The sequence below is a fragment of the Rutidosis leptorrhynchoides genome, chromosome 4 (assembly GCF_046630445.1).
Source record: "Rutidosis leptorrhynchoides isolate AG116_Rl617_1_P2 chromosome 4, CSIRO_AGI_Rlap_v1, whole genome shotgun sequence".
NCBI lineage: Eukaryota > Viridiplantae > Streptophyta > Magnoliopsida > Asterales > Asteraceae > Rutidosis > Rutidosis leptorrhynchoides.
Genome location: NC_092336.1, coordinates 232163561 through 232184850, shown reverse-complemented (window position 1 = coordinate 232184850; position 21290 = coordinate 232163561). Strand labels below are relative to the sequence as shown.

The window sequence follows — 21290 nt, the reverse complement described above, 5'->3', positions numbered from 1 at the left end:
TACACCCTTACAACATTCGCTAACATACCCTTATTATTAGAATTATAATTAAAATTAAAATATAAATTATAAATATAAATATATTACTTCGTATGAAGAGAAGAAAAAATAAGATATAAAACTCGTCAGAAAACTGGCTATTTATAGGACCTGACCAGCAATCTCACACCATGCGACTCGCATGGTTTTGTGCTTCTGGCCATGCGAGTCGCATGGCCACCCTGGATTCAGCCAACTACTTTTGTTTTCTTCTTGCCGACGTAATATAATAATAATAATATATATAATATATAATTATATATAATTATATATATATTATATTATATTCTTGTGCATAGTAGACTAGATATTTTTGGTCCGTTGCGTCGGGCGTTTCTTCTTGGCTCAGGTCCCGGTTCCGGATTTTCGGACGTCCTCGCGTATTATTTTAAATCGCGTACTTTGCGTCTTGTAACTTGTACTCTTGTCATTTTGAGACGTTCCTCATCAATATTTTGAACCTTTTTGATTGTCTTTTGTTCTTTTGAGCTTTTTGGTCGTTTGCGTCTTCAAATCGTCGAATCTGTCTTTTGTCTTCACCTTTTTTTATTTAAACGAATATCACTTGTAAATAGAACAATTGCAACTAAAAGCTTGTCTTTCTTGAGGAATAATGCTATGAAATATATGTTCGTTTTTAGCATTATCACCATACCAATAACAATATCAAAACTACCAAGTTCAATCGGTATCAAATCTATCTCGAAATCCCTACCACCCAGATTAATGTTACACTTACGATGTACAGTCTTAGCAGTAACTTCCTTACCATTAGCTACTTCAACAACATAAGTATTGTCTAAGAGAGCTAACGGCGTTTTGATTCTCGGACTTAATTTACTCGACACGAAACTTAAATCAGCCCCTGAATCAAATAGAACATAAACTGATAAATCATCGACTGAGAACGTACCAGTAACAAGCTTAGGATCTTCCTCCGCATCCTTAGCATTAATGTTGAACGCTCGGCCGCGTGCAGTCTCTGCAGTCTTCTTGTTGGGACAAGCATCTCGGAAATGCCCCGGCTTCCCACACTCATAACAAACCCTTGGATTACCTCCATTATTCGATTTCCCATTACCGTTACCGTTACCACCTCTATTACCAACATTATTATTATTACCACCAGTCGCGGGAGTAGCAGACCCCGGCAAAAGCACTGTACAATCCTTAGCAATGTGCCCTTGCTTAGAGCACCTCTTACAAGTAACTGTGCAGTAACCATCATGAACTTTATAGCAACGAGGACACACACGCTGATTTCTGTTGTTAGCACCTGAGGTATCCTGTTTCTTCTGCTGATTTTGGTTTTGATTGCGGTTGTTATCCCACTTTCGTTTCCCATTATCAGCCTTCTTGACAACCTCCTCACTACTTTCAACAACTGTAGTCTTGCTTCTTCTCAACACCTTGTCATTAAGTTTGTGGGCCATAGACATAGCGGCCACAATAGTCTGGGGTTCACTGGACTCAACCCCGTGTTCAATCTTCTCGGACAAACCATCAATGTAAGCCTCAATTTTGCGGTCCTCATCCGCATAAACCCTAGGACACAGCAAAGTTAACTCGAAAAACCTTCGTTCATAGGCATCTAACTCGGTGCCATGCATTTTCAAATTCTTGAGCTCAACCTCTAGCTTCTTAAGCTCACCCCGAGGTCTATAGCGGGTGATCAATCTTTCCTTGAAATCATTCCAGGCCAAACCATAAGCTACATCGCTTCCCAAACTACTAACCAGATTGTTCCACCATGTCAAGGCACTATCCTTGAGAGTGCAACTAGCGAAACTAACTTTGTCCTCTTCACGGACCCGACTGACCCTGAAAATAGATTCGATTTTCTCGAACCAACGAGTAAGCCCTATTGGTCCTTCCGTACCACTGAATTCTTGAGGTCGACCAGCCATAAAAGTCTTGTGGGAGCATCCCACGTTGTTGTTCACATTGGCGTTAACATCAGCATTTGCTGCCATAGCAGCAGCAATTCCTTCATTGATCAGGCATTGCATACGCGCTTCAGTGGACTCTCTTGGAGGCATGATCTTCAAAATAGAATAACACATCCGTTAGTACCAAGAATAATACTAGTGTCATAAAGGAATAGATCAAAACACGAAAAGACTAACCATTAAGATATTAGTCAACTAACACTATGAGTAATAACATGACAGTTATGATTGTTATAGAAATAACCATCACATGCATACATATTTTATGATAACATCATACAACATACATAGCACCTAACATACATGAACATATATTACGCATACTATAACATGCCAAGAGCCACAACATCAGAAATAAAACATGATAATGATAATAGATGTCATAAAAATAACCATCCATACATAATGAAAAATATCCCATAACAAAATCTTAATAAAATCCTCGGCAAAACGCCGTACATAACCCAAAATGTATGTATAAAAAGGACATTAAGTCTGATGAAATAGATAATCAATATGAATAATCACATCACATTCGCTTAGAGCGGGTGTGATAAGCTGGTCCAGCATGAGTCTCAGCAGGATCCTCATACTTACGCAACTTCCCTTTCACAACATCCAACTCTTCCTTCAACACACGAACAGTGCTCTCGAGAGCCTCGAACTTAGCATTAACTTCTCGATCACGCTTGCGGTTCGCATCCTCAACCCTATGCTTGAAAGTGACAAAGTTACGCATGTCGGCACGGATCTCGTCCATAACTTCATTATGTGGCAAGGTGCGCAAACAATCACTAAGGGCGTTAATACGTGTCACCTCATTATAAGCCCGGTTCATATGGGTAATGGTAGAAAAATAGTAATGAACAGGATCATCGATCTCTGGTTGATTAGCACGACGTCTAGCAGGAGACGGTGGAGCAGGAGCAGCAACAGAGTTATCGCTTGAAGTCGACATCTACAAACAGCAAAACCGCAAACCATATACCAAAAGATATGATAGCTAATAATATAACTTATACGAAATGAACTGCATATTAATGCTATAGCAAAAAGGTCGGGCTGTAGACTAGACTCTAATGCACCCTAATAACCACGGGTTGACCACATTAAGACCGCCTAGTTCCCTACAACCAGAGCTCTGATACCACATGTGACGACCCCGTCAAAACACTTAACGGATCCGTCAGTTGGTCCCACAGCTTGATCGGACTTAAATGAATTAAATAAACAAAGTTGCATTCTTTTATTTCAAAATGTTCCCCAAAAAGGAAACAAACCAAATTAAGTAGTTTGAAAACCAACCAACCATAATATTAAACCAAAAGTTGACACAAAACGTTGCCAACAAACCCACAATTTAAATTATCCAAAATAGAATGCAAACTTAAGTTTCATAAATAGTTTCATAAAATCTGCCCAAATGCATGCAGACTCTTCTAACGACAGCGGAAGCATCAAATAACTCAAGTACCTGTGAAAACATGCAAGTAAACTGTCAACACAAAGGTTGAGTGAATTATAGGTTTAAATAAACAAGTAAACTTTAGACCACAAGATTTAAAAAAATATGTTAGAAAACATTAAACATTATTCCATTATCAATGAGCCACCTGGTAACCACTTAACCCTTTATTTACCCTTGCCAAACACAATAAAAATATACACTTGGACAGTGTATCTACAACAAATTACGAAGTACTAAACATTCCGATTATAAATTGCTAGCGCGACTAGCTCGAAATGGGGTTGTCAAACCCGATAGATCTATCCGTAGGATTCGCGTTCACCGGTAGAAACCAATGATTACAGTTACCAGACTAGGGAATATTTTTGTCCAACTCACAATGAATAATTAAATTTAACTGTTACTTGTGTCTAAACGTAGATAAAAATCTGCATGTAATCACATCCCAAAAATATACTTTGAAAAGTATGTAAAAACGGGACTATAACTCACCTTAAATAGCAACTGAAGAAATCTCACAAACAAGCGAACAGCACGTAAAGTAAAGTGATCAAGAAAGATCACAACGCCGACCTATAAATAAAGCAGGTCGAAATAAATAACTAACTTAGGCCAAGTCTTAGTATGATAGCTATTGTACATGTTGCAGGTAGGCATAGAACATTACTCAACAAGCATCGGTTTGATTGGAACAGCATAAGGACACACACTTTCTATTTTTTAGAAAGTTTCTATTTTTAGCAGGTTTCCATTTTTGGAAAGTTTTCTATTTTAGGAAAGTTTCTATTTTTGGAAAGTTTCTATTTTTGGAAAGTTTCTATTTTTGGAAAGTTTCCAAATTTAGAAAGTTCTATTTTTAGAAAGTTTTGAAGTTAGGAAAGTTTCCTCATTTAGAAAGTCAACAGAAGTCAACTGAAAGTCAAAGTCAACCGAAAGTCAACTCAAAAGTCAACCTTGGTCAAACATAGTCAACATTAATTTTAAAAGTGTAAGTTATAATAATAACATAGGTTATAACGTTATTTAAAGTCAAAAGTGTATAATAATGTCTTAACATAAGTTTAATTAAATAAAATGAATTATTAAAGTTAATATAAGTTGAAATGTCATAATTAGTATAACATAAGTATTTAATTAATTAATTAAATATCAATCATAATATAAATATTATTAATTTATAATAAATTTTAAATCATATCATAAGTATTATTAATTAATAATGAATTATTAATCATATCATAAGTTTCTAATTAAAATTATTAAATCATAAGTATTTAATAATTAAGTCATAATTAAATAATAATTAAGTCTTATAATAATTAAATAATTATTTAATATTTATTATAAGTCTTTTAATAATTTCTCAAAAACAAATTTAATACTTATCATAAGTATTTTCCTTTAATAATAAAAGTGTTATTAATCATAAGTTTAATTAAAATGTTAATTAAATTATAATTAATAATTAAATGATATAATAAACATTTATATCATATGTTTTAAATAATAATAATTACTTCTTTTATCTTAAGTAATTAATTAATAATAAATTCCATAAATTTTATCATAAGTTTAATCATTAACCATAAGTTTTAAGTTTAAAAGTTCGCCGGGTCGTATCTTGAGCCCCGGGTGTCGGTTTCGGGCAAGCCACATATGTAACTTCACCTACTCAAACCACCCGACACATTTATGAACTCAAGAACACTCCAAGAACAGTCCCTAAGTCGTGCATATCAGCCATGACTTCAATTGGGAAAACATTTTACTCAAAACAGTAATTCGGGCAAAACGGGTGAACCGTGGCTCGGGTTTAGGTGACCCGAACATGAATATTCGTCTCACCATCAGTCCTAACCAAATGAGACACCCTAAAGACACCAAGGATGGTCACAAAGTCGGACCCAACCTTGTTCATGCCAAGAACACCTTTCAATCTTTAACAAAAACCAAATTAAGCGTATCTAGGGCTCCGGGAATCGAAACGACATGAATCCGGAGTCTAAAGTTAATGTCTTGATGAGAGGAACTCAATTATGTACATTATTTTAACATTCATATCAGTTATAAAGTCAGAATATACGTTTCAAACTGCTGTCCAAAATTTACAAACCGAAAACATGAACAAACGAGTAATTCTACGCATCCAAACAACATTACAACAACTTATACATATCATACTAATCATATAACATCAAAATACAGAAAAATAAATAAAAATGAAAAGATCTAGGGTTAGGGTTTATACCCTAATCAAGAATCAAAGTATATAGATGTGTAGAGAACGAAGAGAGGAACGCGTGTATGCTATTCAATCCTTGATCCAAGCTACAATTTTAGATGATGATGGTGGTTTATGGTGGTGATGGTGACGGCACAAGGGAGAGGGGGGAGAGAGGAGTTGAGAGAAAATGCAAGTATTAGGTTTAGGTTACAAATTTGTGAAATAAAAATGAAATAAGAAAAATGGAAAAGCAAGGGAGTGCTCCCCCTCCCTAATTCAGCCGAATTCTTTAGTGGGGTGGGCCCCACTTGGTCCATCTCACTTAAATGTAATTTCCTGATGGCCCGAAAGCCCGAACGAAACCCGAAACGCGAAAACACGCTTACGCGATTAAAAATCCGGAAAGATAACAAACGCGCGACGAAAAATAAATATAAATACACCTATAAATAATATGACCTTAAAATATCATATTTAAAATATTTAGGATTTAAAAATCCAGAAAACTCGACCGTTGGTTTAAAAACCGAAAAGATTTGCCGGATGGAAATCCGCGGAACGTAGAAACGTATAATTTAAAATATGAATACATATATCCACATAACACATAATAATTATTATATATATATTATTACAAAAATAATAATATAGGTCATGGAAATGATGTGGCACACTAACAGTTAACGGTCGTTAAATAATTTAACGGAAAAAGATAACGGAAAAAGTAGGGTCGTGACATCATCCAACCTCAAGAAATCTTTGTTTCTTACAGTAGGTTATCATTCTAATACAAGGTAATAATCATATTCAAACTTTGGTTCAATTTCTATAACTATAACAATCTTATTTCAAGTGATGATCTTACTTGAACTTGTTTTCGTGTCATGATTCTGCTTCAAGAACTTCGAGCCATCCAAGGATCCATTGAAGCTAGATCCATTTTTCTCTTTTCCAGTAGGTTTATCCAAGGAAATTAAGGTAGTAATGATGTTCATAACATCATTCGATTCATACATATAAAGCTATCTTATTCGAAGGTTTAAACTTGTAATCACTAGAACATAGTTTTGTTAATTCTAAACTTGTTCGCAAACAAAAGTTAATCCTTCTAACTTGACTTTTAAAATCAACTAAACATATGTTCTATATCTATATGATATGCTAACTTAATGATTTAAAACCTGGAAACACGAAAAACACCGTAAAACCGGATTTACGTCGTCGTAGTAACACCGCGGGCTGTTTTGGGTTAGTTAATTAAAAACTATGATAAACTTTGATTTAAAAGTTGTTATTCTGAGAAAATGATTTTTATTATGAACATGAAACTATATCCAAAAATTATGGTTAAACTCAAAGTGGAAGTATGTTTTCTAAAATGGTCATCTAGACGTCGTTCTTTCGACTGAAATGACTACCTTTACAAAAACGACTTGTAACTTATTTTTCCGACTATAAACCTATACTTTTTCTGTTTAGATTCATAAAATAGAGTTCAATATGAAAACATAGCAATTTGATTCACTCAAAACGGATTTAAAATGAAGAAGTTATGGGTAAAACAAGATTGGATAATTTTTCTCATTTTAGCTACGTGAAAATTGGTAACAAATCTATTCCAACCATAACTTAATCAACTTGTATTGTATATTATGTAATCTTGAGATACCATAGACACGTATACAATGTTTCGACCTATCATGTCGACACATCTATATATATTTCGGAACAACCATAGACACTCTATATGTGAATGTTGGAGTTAGCTATACAGGGTTGAGGTTGATTCCAAAATATATATAGTTTGAGTTGTGATCAATACTGAGATACGTATACACTGGGTCGTGGATTGATTCAAGATAATATTTATTGATTTATTTCTGTACATCTAACTGTGGACAACTAGTTGTAGGTTACTAACGAGGACAGCTGACTTAATAAACTTAAAACATCAAAATATATTAAAAGTGTTGTAAATATATTTTGAACATACTTTGATATATATGTATATATTGTTATAGGTTCGTGAATCAACCAGTGGCCAAGTCTTACTTCCCGACGAAGTAAAAATCTGTGAAAGTGAGTTATAGTCCCACTTTTAAAATCTAATATTTTTGGGATGAGAATACATGCAGGTTTTATAAATGATTTACAAAATAGACACAAGTACGTGAAACTACATTCTATGGTTGAATTATCGAAATCGAATATGCCCCTTTTTATTAAGTCTGGTAATCTAAGAATTAGGGAACAGACACCCTAATTGACGCGAATCCAAAAGATAGATCTATTGGGCCTAACAAACCCCATCCAAAGTACCGGATGCTTTAGTACTTCGAAATTTATATCATATCCGAAGGGTGTCCCGGAATGATGGGGATATTTTTATATATGCATCTTGTTAATGTCGGTTACCAGGTGTTCACCATATGAATGATTTTTATCTCTATGTATGGGATGTGTATTGAAATATGAAATCTTGTGGTCTATTATTATTATGATTTGATATATATAGGTTAAACCTATAACTCACCAACATTTTTGTTGACGTTTTAAGCATGTTTATTCTCAGGTGATTATTAAGAGCTTCCGCTGTCGCATACTTAAATAAGGACGAGATTTGGAATCCATGCTTGTATGATATTGTGTAAAAACTGCATTCAAGAAACTTATTTTGTTGTAACATATTCGTATTGTAAACCATTATGTAATGGTCGTGTGTAAACAGGATATTTTAGATTATCATTATTTGATAATCTATGTAAAGCTTTTTAAACCTTTATTTATGAAATAAAGGTTATGGTTTGTTTTAAAAATGAATGCAGTCTTTGAAAAACGTCTCATATAGAGGTCAAAACCTCGCAACGAAATCAATTAATATGGAACGTTTTTAATCAATAAGAACGGGACATTTCAGAAAGTACGTTCCTTCACATGCTGATTGTAGTACTTAGCAATCTTTTGTTTATTAGACGCTTCCCTGTTGGCGGCGGCATCGCGCCTTTCTTCTAACAAGTCCAAATTTTCTTTCAAGCTAATGACGTTGGACTCATCGTTGAAGTGCATTACACGCTGGGTTGGAACAGCAATTTCGGCGGGAATCACCGCGCGGTACCATAGACAAGGCTAAACTGCGTTTCTATGTTGCTTCCTTTTGGCGTGGTTCGGAACGCCCATAAGACTTGTGGAAGCTCATCTGCCTAACCTTTTGTGTTCGTGTCCAACCTTGCCCTTATTCCGACAACGATATCCCTGTTTGTGACTTCCACTTGTCCATTTGCCTGCGGATGTGTAAAGGAACTGAAAGTCTGTTTGATATTTAACCCGTCACACCATGAACGAAACGGATCGTGAGCAAACTGTTTGCCGTTATCGCTAACAATTTCATGTGGTATTCCGAAACGGCACACGATTTCCTCCCAAACAAAGTTCACCATCTGTTTTCCCGTTATGCTCTTCAAGGGTTTGGCTTCGACCCACTTGGTGAAAAAGTCGATTGCAACAACCAAGTGTTTTCCGTCCGGGAAGGGGCCTACCAAATCGATTGCCCATTTGTAAAAGGGCCAAGCAGACATCACGGGAATCAGCTCATGCGCTGGCATGTGAATTTGCGGGGCGCGACGTTGACATGAAGCACAAGCCTTAATGATTTCTTTCGTGTCACGGTACATGGACGGCCAAAAATACCCTAGCCACATTATCTTTCCCACAACGGTCCTAAATCCTGCATGCATGCCACAAGTCCCTTCATGCACCTCCCTTACAATTGTTTCCGCCTCGCTTGGACCGACACACCTTAAAAGTGGTGCCGTGAAGGATTTCTTAAATAGAACTCCGTCCCTCAACAAATACATAGGTGCTTTCATACGAATCTTACGTGTCATTCACCCGTCGACTGGCAACGTCCCATTCTTTAGATACGTAACAATGGGACTCATCCATGTCTCGACCTCCTCTACAGGGGCCGCCTCCTGTGATTATTTTGCAAGGAAGTTAGTACATAAGTGTACGTTGTGTTTTAAACAGATTATGCGTATATCGTATTTTTTATCGAAGCGAGTCGATACCTGTACCACGTCAGTGGATTTTTGACTAAGGACCTCCACCCAAACATCCTTGGCGAAGTGGCTGAATACGCTCGACGCGAGCTTGCTGAGTGCGTCGGCCTTCTTGGTCAAGGATCGCGGTACCTGCGTTATTGAAAAACACTTGAATTTGTTGGCCATTCCTTGGGCCAATGCCAAATAGTTTTGTATAGCCGGATCTCTAGCTTCAAACGCCCGTTCATTTGGTTTGCTACGAGTTGAGAATCAACCGACACCTTCAGATTTTTAATTCTCATTTGTTCAGCCATTCTTAAACCAGACAGCAATGCCTCATACTCCGCTTCATTATTGGAGGCGGGGAACTCAAAACGCAATGCGCAGGTATGTTCCTCGCCATCAGGGCCAATTAGGATTAGACCTGCACCTGCACCGTCAGAACTTGACGCACCGTCAGTGAATAGTTCCCACCTGACGGTGTTCGGTACTTCTTCGACAACCGGCTCTGGTGACGCAGCGCCTATAAATTCAACCATAAAATCTGCCATGATCTGGCCTTTGATAGCGGTACGGGGGGCGTAATAGATTTCATGTTCGCCCAATTCGATTGCCCACTTGGCTAGTCTGCCCGAGACCTCCGGTTTGCTCAGTACCTGCATGGAAAACTTGTTAGAATAAATTTCCTCCAATTTGCTCCGGTTTCGACCGCCGTACCGTACCTGTTTAATAGGTGAATCTGTTAGCACCAGCATTGGGTGCGCTTAAAAGTACCGTCTCAATCGTCTTGCGGTGTGTACTAAAGCGAAAATAAGCTTCTCAATTGGTTTATAGTTAACTTCGCCATGTTGTAGCACTTTGCTCACAAAATAAACTGGCATCTGCGTGCCACCACGTTCCGCGACGAGCACTGAGCTAACAGCCTCAGTTCCCGCCGCCAAGTAAATTGTCAGAGTTTCGCCTGAAAACTCTTAGCACGTTAGCGTTACAATATATAAAAATTCGTAAAAAATTATCACGGAACGGTTACTTTACCCGGTACCGGTGCCGTTAATGTCGGCAACGTCCTGTTCAAGGTCTTCATTTCCTGAAAAGCGTGATCCGCTTTAGGGGTCCAATCAAAGTTCCGTCCTACGTTTTCCTTCAACACTTTGAAAAATGGAAGTGACCGCTCCGCTGCTTTCGACAGGAATCTGGACAACGCTGCCAGTTTTCCGTTCAAGCTTTGCACTTCCTTCCTTGTTCGCGGCGCTACCATTTCTTCAACAGCTTGAATTTTCTTGGGGTTTGCCCGTATACCACGCGTCGTGACGACGTGTCCCAAAAACTTTCCCTCTTCGAATCCAAAACTACACTTTCCGGATTCAGCTTCATGTTGATTCTTCGCAGCGAGTCGAACGTTTCTTGGATGTCTGTCAAAAGATCCGGCTCGGTGTGACTTTTGATTACAATGTCGTCGACATATGCCTCCACATTTCGACCAATTTGTTCCCTAAACGCAGTGTCGATGACGCGCTGGTACGTGGCTCCAGCATTTTTCAAACCAAAGGGCATCTTTTTGTAACAAAAAATGCCTTGATCTGTGTGGAACGCGGTTTTGTGTTCGTCGCGTTCCGCCATCTGGATCTGGTGGTATCCCTTGTAAGCGTCGAGGAAACATTTGAAACGAAAACCCGCCAGCGACTCTACCTTCCAATCTGTTTCTGGCAACGGATAATTATCCTTGGGGCAAGCCTTATTGATGTCTTTGAAATCGACACACATTCGCCACAAGCCGTTCGCCTTCTTGACTAATACTGGATTAGCGACCCATATCTGATACTTAACCTCACGTAGTATGTCTGCCTGTACTAACTTTTCCACCTCGTTTTTTAAGAAGGCGCTACGCTTCGGAGCCATACCCCGTTTCTTTTGCCTCACAGGAGTTATACTTGGGTTAGCGTTTAAGCGATGTTCTGCTACGGTGCGGGGTACTCCCGTCATATCAGACTCTTGCCACGTGAATACATCGGCGTTGTTTGCCAAAAGTTCACATAATGAGCTTTTCGTCGCATCGGATAGCGTTTGCCCAATCTGAACCGTCTTTTCGGGAAAGGAATGGTTAATGATGACACTCCCCTCTTGCTCAACTGGTGCCGTCCACTGTAGAGGTTGCTCGACCTGGCCTACAATTGGTATTCGATTAGAGTAAACGGTTGCAACGCCTAACGGGGTTAGGAATTTCATCATTCCGTGTACCGTAGTAACTATAGCGCCGAATTCACACAACGCTTCCAGTCCCATGATAATGTTACACTTCGATTGGCTTCTAACGACCACAAAATTCAAGGCTACTATTTGCCGCTTCGCGTTTTCTTCTAGCGTAATATCAATATTTACCCGGCCCAAAGGCCAAGTGGTTTCTCCCGTGAAACCCGCGACGGGATGAAGCGGTGGTTTTAACTTATCCTGCACATCCTGTGGTAACTGTAAGAAGCAGTGTTCGTATAAGACGTCAACGGCGCTTCCTGTATCAACATAAATCCTGGAGACCTTGCACCGTCCCACCGTGGCGGTTATCATCACGGGCAAATCGGTAGGACAGACTCTCCAAAAAGCAGGAAACGTGATAGGGGCACATTCCCATTCCTCCAAAACTTCTGCCTTTCGGACGTGACCTGCGTGCTACATTTGTATCATGTGGATGTGCTTTTCAGGAGCTTTTTCTTTTCCTCTTTGCCAAGAAAATTTCTTTACCCCGGGGGTTTTAACACGTGACGTCTTCAGATGGTCAAATTCCCCAAGCTTCAATCGTTCGACTATTACCTTTTTAAGTTCCCTACAGTCATCCACATCATGCCCCTTATCTTCATGAAAGATACATCACTTACTTTCATCCACAGCGAAGCGTGGCTGTATTGGGTTCGGCGGCGGAAAATCTTTACTTAGTTCCTCCGTTGTCAGAATTTCCTTAGGCGTTTTCGACAACGATTTTATCAAACTCTCCTTTTCTGCCGACAAACTTTTTGGGGCGTACCGTTCGTAAGGACGATAGCTGTTTCGGTGGTCAGACTTGTGGCTGGAACGCCCGTAGCCGCTGTTGTTGCCGCTTTCACTTCCTTTGTACTTGTTACCTGCGTTGCCTTTGCTATTTCCTTTATCGTCTTTATCGTGCCGATCCATTGTGCTGTGGTCCCCAACGGTAGCATCTGCAAACTCCTCGAACGTACATAATCCTTTACCATTTTCACGGCCTCAACGAACGTCTTCGGCAACTTACGCCGCATCGACTTTACTAACGACAAATAACGGGTTTGACATATTCCCATGATGTACGCGGAGATCTGCTGCGATTCAGGCAGATCGGGGATCTTTTGGCACTCCGCCGTGAAGTGAGAAGTGAAATTCATTAGGGATTCACACGTCATCATCTTGATGCTGTGCGCATCCAGGTGAGTGAGTTCGGTGTGTTTAAAGTTCTGGAAACGTTGCACGAACTTAGTTCTGAGGTCGGTGTAGCTGGATATGCTCAAGGCAGCAACTTGGCGAACCATTCCCTTGTAGCTGTCCCGAAAACATGTGGCACGCCGTCGGACTATCCCAATGCTGCGTTTTGACGACGTGTTCGAATTGCTGCAGAAAGTCTTCCGGGTCCGTGGTGCCGTCATACATCCCTAGCGTGAGAGGGGTAGTAAGGACGTCGGGCAACGGATGGGTGGCTATTTCTCGAGTAAACTTCTCCGACGTCGCGGAAACTTCAAACGTTCGCTTAACGTTGTCTCCCATCATAGCGTACCAATTGTTCAACATGATATCCGCCACGCCAGGCTGCTCGACCTGAGCGCTCATGGATTCTGGTGCGGCTAGAATTAAGTTCTCGATTAAGTCCTTTCGTGCCTCCTCTCTGGTTTTTCCAAAACTCTTACCAGTATCTGATGCCGAACGTGTAGAGCTTTGTGGATGAACTTTGAACATACCAGTTGGTTTTTCGGTGCCTTTGGACATGAGCGACGGTAAAACAAATCCTCCTTTTGCCAAAAAACGTATCGCCTCTTCGCTACCGATGGGTTTAAGCTGGCTTAAGTTGGCTTCAGGGGTTCCTGTCCCCTCGATGTCACGCTTATTGGTCTCATCATCATCGTCGAATTGCAACCTAGTACGCTTGATAGAGTCGTCTGGTGTCTCGTAACCGCTGTCGTCAGTGGGCTTCAAAGGATCGTACGGTTCTTTGCCAGTGTTGGCGGTTATTGACTGATTGCAATCGCCTGTCATCTTGTGTGAAAGTATTGATCAAACTGTCCCACGGATGGCGCCAAATGATCAAGCCAAAATTGACCTGAGTGCAAAAGATTGTTGTGACTAACCTTCGGAAGGGGTTCCTCCGGTTAACGCGATGGGTTTGAAGGGTGTTGTGGTGGTTGACTTTTGCCGAGCCTCCAAGGTGAACTAATCAAAGTGATCAGTAATGGTAAGTGAATGCTGATTGTATTTATGTGTCGTAAATGATTGATTATGGCTAGTATTTATAGGAGAAAGATGTCGGTTATTCTTGGTAACTACCATCAGTCCACTAACCCACGATTACCACTCCTGGAATTCTCTAATCATGCCCACTAACTGCTCCACGTTCTCCTGATTTGTTGGACGGACAAGCGACTGAGCAGACTGAGTCAACATTCAACGGTACGCCACGGGTGGCGTAGCGTGAGAACAATCATGACCTGAAGACATCGTTGACTTAGTTGTAATGCAATCAGGAATTGAAGCTAAACGTCCAGCTAAGAAGTACTCCATGCGTCGCATGTGACGGTCATGGCGGGACGTACGTCATTAGTTCCAGAGTTTAATTTTGGATAGAAAGGAAATGAAGTGAAAAGAAAATTTAAACATTTGGTGTTCCTGAGTTTTGGTTTGAAGAGAAAGGAAAGGAAGTGAAGTGATGAATCAATGCAATTTTTCTTCATATGATTCCTTCCAAATTGGAAGGATTCAACCCATCCTCCCCTTCATTCCCTTTCATCTCATTTCATTTTCTTCCTTAAATAACTCTGGAACAAAGCCTTAGTGGCACATATTTTACCAATTTTTTATATTTTCCGTTCATCGTATCAAATAATTACAGTATATGTTTTTAAGTATATCTTGTGTATTAGATTACGCTATTTATTATATATAAAAATGAAGTTATTTGTATGGATTAGTTTTTAGTTTATTCATATATTGAAATTGAAATTTAATTAGTTGTTATAATTTATTTTCATCCATTTAGTAATCTTGAAACAAGTGAAGGTGTAAGTTGTGTGTTTGCAAGCTACATATGGTGACTTGATGGGTCACTGCAAATTGTTACTCCATATTTACTTGTTTAATGTATTTTTGATGGATAGATAGGGAAAACTGATATCTTATATTTTTTCTGCAGATATTAGTACCACTTCATCATGTCATATAGGGGTGGAGCATTACATTTCTACCCTTCTGGAGCTTTGTATGTTGATTCTTATTTTGGATCCTCCTTTGGTTGATCTGATACTATAACAAATTTATATTATTTGATGTGAGTTTTATCTTATTAACATTAAGACTTTGCTATTTTGTGTAGTTCATAAAATTCTTTTGTTTACCACAGTGATGACATTTTTGTAAAAGATGACTTTTTGAGGTTGCATATATATGGATGAAGAAGGATGGGAGCTATCTATTTAATAGTTGGTTTTTCTCGAGTAAGTAGTTTTAAACATATTATTTGCAAGTGAAGTCTATGTTTTATATTTTTAGTCTTTTCTATAATGTCTTTTACTTCTCTTCTTTTTATCTTATTTCATTAACCTAAAACTGAATTGCCTCACTAGTGTTGAATAAGGATGTTCATTGTATCATTTTCCAGGCTCAACTTCTGATGGAAAATATCCAAGTGATGTTAAAATCGTTAAGAGATTCAACTTCTCTTGAAATTCAGGTACCCTTTATGCATTCATTTATAAGTACAAATAAATATGCTGTAATGGATATTTCACTAGCTCTGCTTGAAACAATTGGCCATTCAGTTAATGAATTTGTAGCTCGTCACAAGAGATTAAACCCAACCCAATTTTACTCGGAGAATTACTACCTTGTTGGATCACTCAGAATAGCAGAAACAGGGAATCCGTTATAATACTTGTTGAGAGACTAACATCCAAGTTTGGTTTGACATGAAGCGTGGAAAGAAGATCCGCTTAACTGGAACTTGAAGTTATCTTTAAACATCCACTTTTTGGCTACATTTTAGGTTTCCCATGTACATTGTTTGAATTGTCTTTCAGTAATTTGTAATGATGTACGAATTTATAGTTTTACATCAATGAAACTTTACATTTCATTCTTTACATAATTATAAAATGTACTTGTGGTCCTGCTACATTTTTTAATATGTATTAGTGGTCCTGCTACATTTTTAGCTTCGGAAAGTGGTGGTCCTGCTGCAGTTTTAACATCACCTAGATTTTTGTGGTCTTATGGTGGAAGAAGTGTGTGATAAATTGGTTATGTTAGGGGGTAAGATTTTAGCATTTGTGTTAATTTTTGACAATTTGTAGTTGCATCAAAATTGAATTCGATAATGCGTAAATGAATTAAGCCATTGATTATACTTTACTTGATGATATGTGCATTTTGTATAGGTGGTCCGAACATTGTCCAACGACAAAAGGTTGAGGTATGTTCTACTGTGTTTCAGATAATATGCATCCTACCACTTGGTATCATGAGGTCAGGTTTTACTTTAATTTGGTTTCGTTTGTAGCTAATGTATGTGTTGAACTTGATATCATGGACTCACAAGTAGATTCAAACAACGGAAGTTCAGATGAATGACACAAGAATTGCAAAGTATATCAATACTATATTAAATAACACAAGAACTACATCTCTTGGAATATTGGTATGCCATCGTAAGTTCATAACTCATATTTACTTGACATTTTTCATATCTTACTTGTAGATCAGCAATTGGTTACACCTGCAAAAACTGTTATGAATGGTGCTTTAATCGATATCTGAATTTCTTTAATTGCAAAGATCAGTTATACAAAGTACATATAACACTTACACTCATCTAAATCACTTCATTGCAATTATACGTTTTATATTTTTTGTACTGGTATATTCTGTGAAGTAACAACTTGTGCTCACACCCACTTACGTGACCATATTGATTGATTTTTTCTTTTCGTCATTATTACTACGTATTATTTTTATTGTATCCTACTATAACATAAAATCTTACTTGGTCTAACAATCTTATTGGGTAGCCAGTATGTCAAACTCAATGATTATTGACTCTTTATGATTCAGTATATATCTTTGTGTCTGTTGGTTTGTATGTATGTAAGTATTTGAATACACCTTACATCTAGGAATACTTTGGTCTCATTATATGTATTGACATGTTATTAGTAATTTCAACCCAAGCTAACCCAATACTTTGTATGTAATCATAGGTTACGACAATACTTTGCCTTCTTATATTAACTATCCATTTTTTTGTAGGCTGATCAGCTTCGCGAAAAAACATCGACTACCTTGAAGTCAATGCTGACAACAAGACTATTCACACTAGCAAACCCTGGTCGAAGGTTCTAATGATGCCCTAGTAATGTAAGTTTCTAGATTCTCTATATTGTTTTAATTTTTTAACCTAATTCGTTAACTTTATGTGATCAGGATTCGAACAATTGTGGATTAATTGGATGGGTGGATCCACCTATAACAACCCTGCTTTTTCCGTCACTTCCGTTAACTTTCTGTTAGTTATTTAACGGCGATTACTTGACTTTTATGTGTTTATGTGTAATAAATACATATATGATCCTTGGAGGGTAACGATGATTAATATGGGTTAGTATTAATTTGAAAATATATTTCGGATAAAGAAATACGATAAAAATGTTACGGTTTGAATAACTGCAAAAATTGCTTTTCGAGCAACGAAACGCTCGGGTTTATTTTAATAATTATTAACTTTTTAAAAATATTTAATTTATTGGGTTTTAATAAATTAAACGTTTGGTTGCGTTTTAACGATCGGTTTAGCGTTCCGGGCCTTCGGTGTGTTTTAAACGGCACTTGAAACGAACCACACTTTGTGAACAAGCAAGCCGAAACATAATATAAATCACTTTTAATAATTATTTGATGTAATTATTATGTTTTAAAAATACTTTCAATTTATTAGAATTTTTATAGATTAAAAACACGAGAAATTAACGTTTAGCGATTCGGTTTGCGTATTCGGTTGACGACACCTATCGGGCTGCACATAGAATGAATCAAATGGTCAATTTAGCCCATGGGACACCCCTACAGGGCCATATGGCCGAAAATTAACCTCACCCCACCAAATTGGACTAGTTGGCCCTTTTATTAAGTTGGTTAGTAGTGTTTGGCCCTAGCTATTTAAAGAAAACTTATAACACTGCATATTAGTCTTCCCCAACCCTATTAGGTCGACTAAAAACTCCCTCCCTAGCCTCTTTTGATCGTCAACTTCAACACAACACAACACCATCAAAAATTGATCATTAGATAAAACCTCGAACACGAAAGTTGCAATTCACATCGATAGCTACGCGTTGGTATAAACGATTTGTTGATCAAAGGCTGCATTACTCGGCTATAGTCTGTACAAGTTATTTGTCTACTTTTCAATCAAGAGCTAATCAAAGGTGAGTCTACAGTCCCGCTTTTTACATGTTTTCAGGGATGAGCATTGTAACATCCCGCCTTTTTCCGTTTATTTTTCCGTTTAATTAATTCAAAGTCCGTTATCTATTTATCACATCTCTCATTTAATCTACGTATTTAAGGTAATTCGTTTGGTTAATTCACGCACCCGCTTTGAAACTTGATGGACCAATGTTGCCAAGTGACCAAAAATGTGACTAGGTCAAATGGTTAGCATCTTCCCCCTCCATTCATTTCATCCTCTCCACTTTTTGATACTTCTACTTTTCCTCTCAAATCACTAAATCAAAGATTCATCATCTATTCAAGATCTAGCAAGCATCAACTAAAACAAATTACATATTTGGAATCCTTGCATCTTCCTCTTCAATTCCATACTAACTTCACCTATTTTGGGTAACTTTCTAAAAACACTAGATTCTTTGTTCTTGATGTTCTTGACTTATAAAAGTATTAATTAGTGTCTAAGGCTCGAGTCTAACATGAATATATGATTTATATGTTTGATCTCGTTATTTTGAGTAACTAACATGAACTTGAAAATGGGTGTGTTTGATCTTGAGATTTAGTTGCTTAAATGTTGTTAGATGTTAAATGTGCATGTATTAAATGTGTTACTAGCATCACTAGCTTCAATTTGGTATGTAGGTTGACTTGAAAAAACTTCATAAACATAATTGTTAAATTTATGATTTTGAATTAGGGTTTAATGGAAGTAAAATGAACTTTTAATGCATTGAATACTTTGCAATGTTGTTAGTAAGTGTTTGGTTGTATTGTATGCATAATTACCTACGAAACGGCGTATTATATGTGTGCATTTAATTCCCGAATCATCAATATGCATTTATGAACTTGAAGCATTTATGATAAACTTTAAATGAGCTTTCAACTTGGATTTGATTGTTATAAATGATGAATTTGATTGATGAAATGTATTTAGTTGTGTTCCTCATTAAATTACCTTTCCAGCGATGTATGGCATGCGTTTTAAGTGTTTACGGTTCATTTGTTTTGTTGGTTTGAAGTTTGGCTCGTTTTGACACTTGAAAAACTGCCCAGCTTTCTGATCAGATACTCACCGCGGCGCGGGCCTTCAAGCCGCGGCGCGGCTTAACGCTGACCCAGATGGTCTGGGACCATCAAAAGTCTCGACCCTCAATTCCCCTTTTAACTCGCGGCGCGGGTATTCCAGCCGCGGCGCGACTTAAAGCGCGGGTAAATGGCTGTTCAAATTTTACAATTTCATGAAAATTCTAACTATGCTACGCACCTCTGATTACCATGTAACTTGTTCTAATATTCTTATATATGATTAATTAGCTGAGAAAAATAGTCCGAGCCCCGACCCGAACGTGTTGACTTTTTCGTTGACTTTGAATTGACCAAAGTTGACTTTTAATCAAGCTTAACCAAATACTTATGCAATCTTTCTAACTTTCTTTTATACTTGTACCTGGCATGAAACGTGACAATTTGATTCACATACTATATAATCGAGTCGTAACGAGCCATAGTACTAATTGAACAACTTTGACCAACCGTGTTTACCGTTATTGATACAACCTACTTGTTTAGGTCAAGACTAGCATTCGTTCTTGCACATGTTTACTTTGTGAAGTACTTTATTTGCCCGTGCACTCAAGGTGAGATCATAGTCCCATATTTCAACAACTTTTATACTTTTAAATCATGGGATGAGAAACATATACGTATCATACTTTTATGCTTTGAACACAAGTACGAAAACAAACATTCCACAGCGAGTTAGAACAAAAAGCCTCAATTCAATTACCATTAGTTACACTTGCAGGGTGTAAACGTGAACTTATGTTATGTGATCACATGGGCTTGACGAGCCCTCATTCGGACGGTTCGCTACCGTTAGCGGATGAAATATATTTTCGAGTTAGTGTATGTTCTAACACTACGTAACAGGGTACAAAACAGTTAAGTCTTGATAATTGGGTGCTCGCGAACGTGCAACAACTTTTGGAATGCAAACGATTTAGATAATCAACTTTATGGAAATATTAAATCTTGTGGTTCAAATAAAACGTTTACTAATACACCTACTGAAATGTCCCGTTCATATTGATTATAAACGTTCCATATTAATTGATTTCGTTGCGAGGTTTTGACATCTATATGAGACGTTTTTCAAAGACTGCATTCATTTTTAAAACAACCATAACCTTTATTTTATCAATAAAGGTTTTAAAAACATTACGTAGATTATCAAATAATGATAATCTAAAATATACTGTTTACACACGACCATTACATAATGGTTTACAATAGAAATATATTACATCGACATATGTTTCTTGAATGCAGTTTTTACACAATATCATACAAACATGGACTTTAAATCTTGTCCTTATTTTAGTATGCAACAGCGGAAGCTCTTAGTATTCACCTGAGAATAAACATGCTTTAAACGTCAACAAAAATGTTGGTGAGTTATAGGTTTAACCTATATATATCAAATCGTAACAATAGACCACAAGATTTCATATTTCAATACACATCCCATACATAGAGATAAAAATCATTCATATGGTGAACACCTGGTAACCGACATTAACAAGATGCATATATAAGAATATCCCCATCATTCCGGGACACCCTTCGGATATGATATAAATTTCGAAGTACTAAAGCATCCGGTACTTTGGATGGGGTTTGTTAGGCCCAATAGATCTATCTTTAGGATTCGCGTCAATTAGAGTGTTTGTTCCCTAATTCTTAGATTACCAGACTTAATAAAAAGGGGCATATTCGATTTCGATAATTCAACCATAGAATGTAGTTTCACGTACTTGTGTTTATTTTATAAAACCTGCATGTATTCTCATCCCAAAAAT

The 21290-nt window shown here is 37.5% G+C and overlaps 1 long non-coding RNA gene across 1 annotated transcript; it reads left to right on the top strand.

The window, feature by feature from the left end:
• The first annotated feature begins 16506 nt into the window (after positions 1–16506).
• LOC139841764 (uncharacterized) lies at positions 16507–17513 on the top strand. Its single transcript, XR_011757426.1, has 3 exons — positions 16507–16621; positions 17230–17337; positions 17404–17513. It is a non-coding gene; the product is annotated as an uncharacterized lncRNA (long non-coding RNA).
• The last annotated feature ends 3777 nt before the right edge of the window (positions 17514–21290 follow it).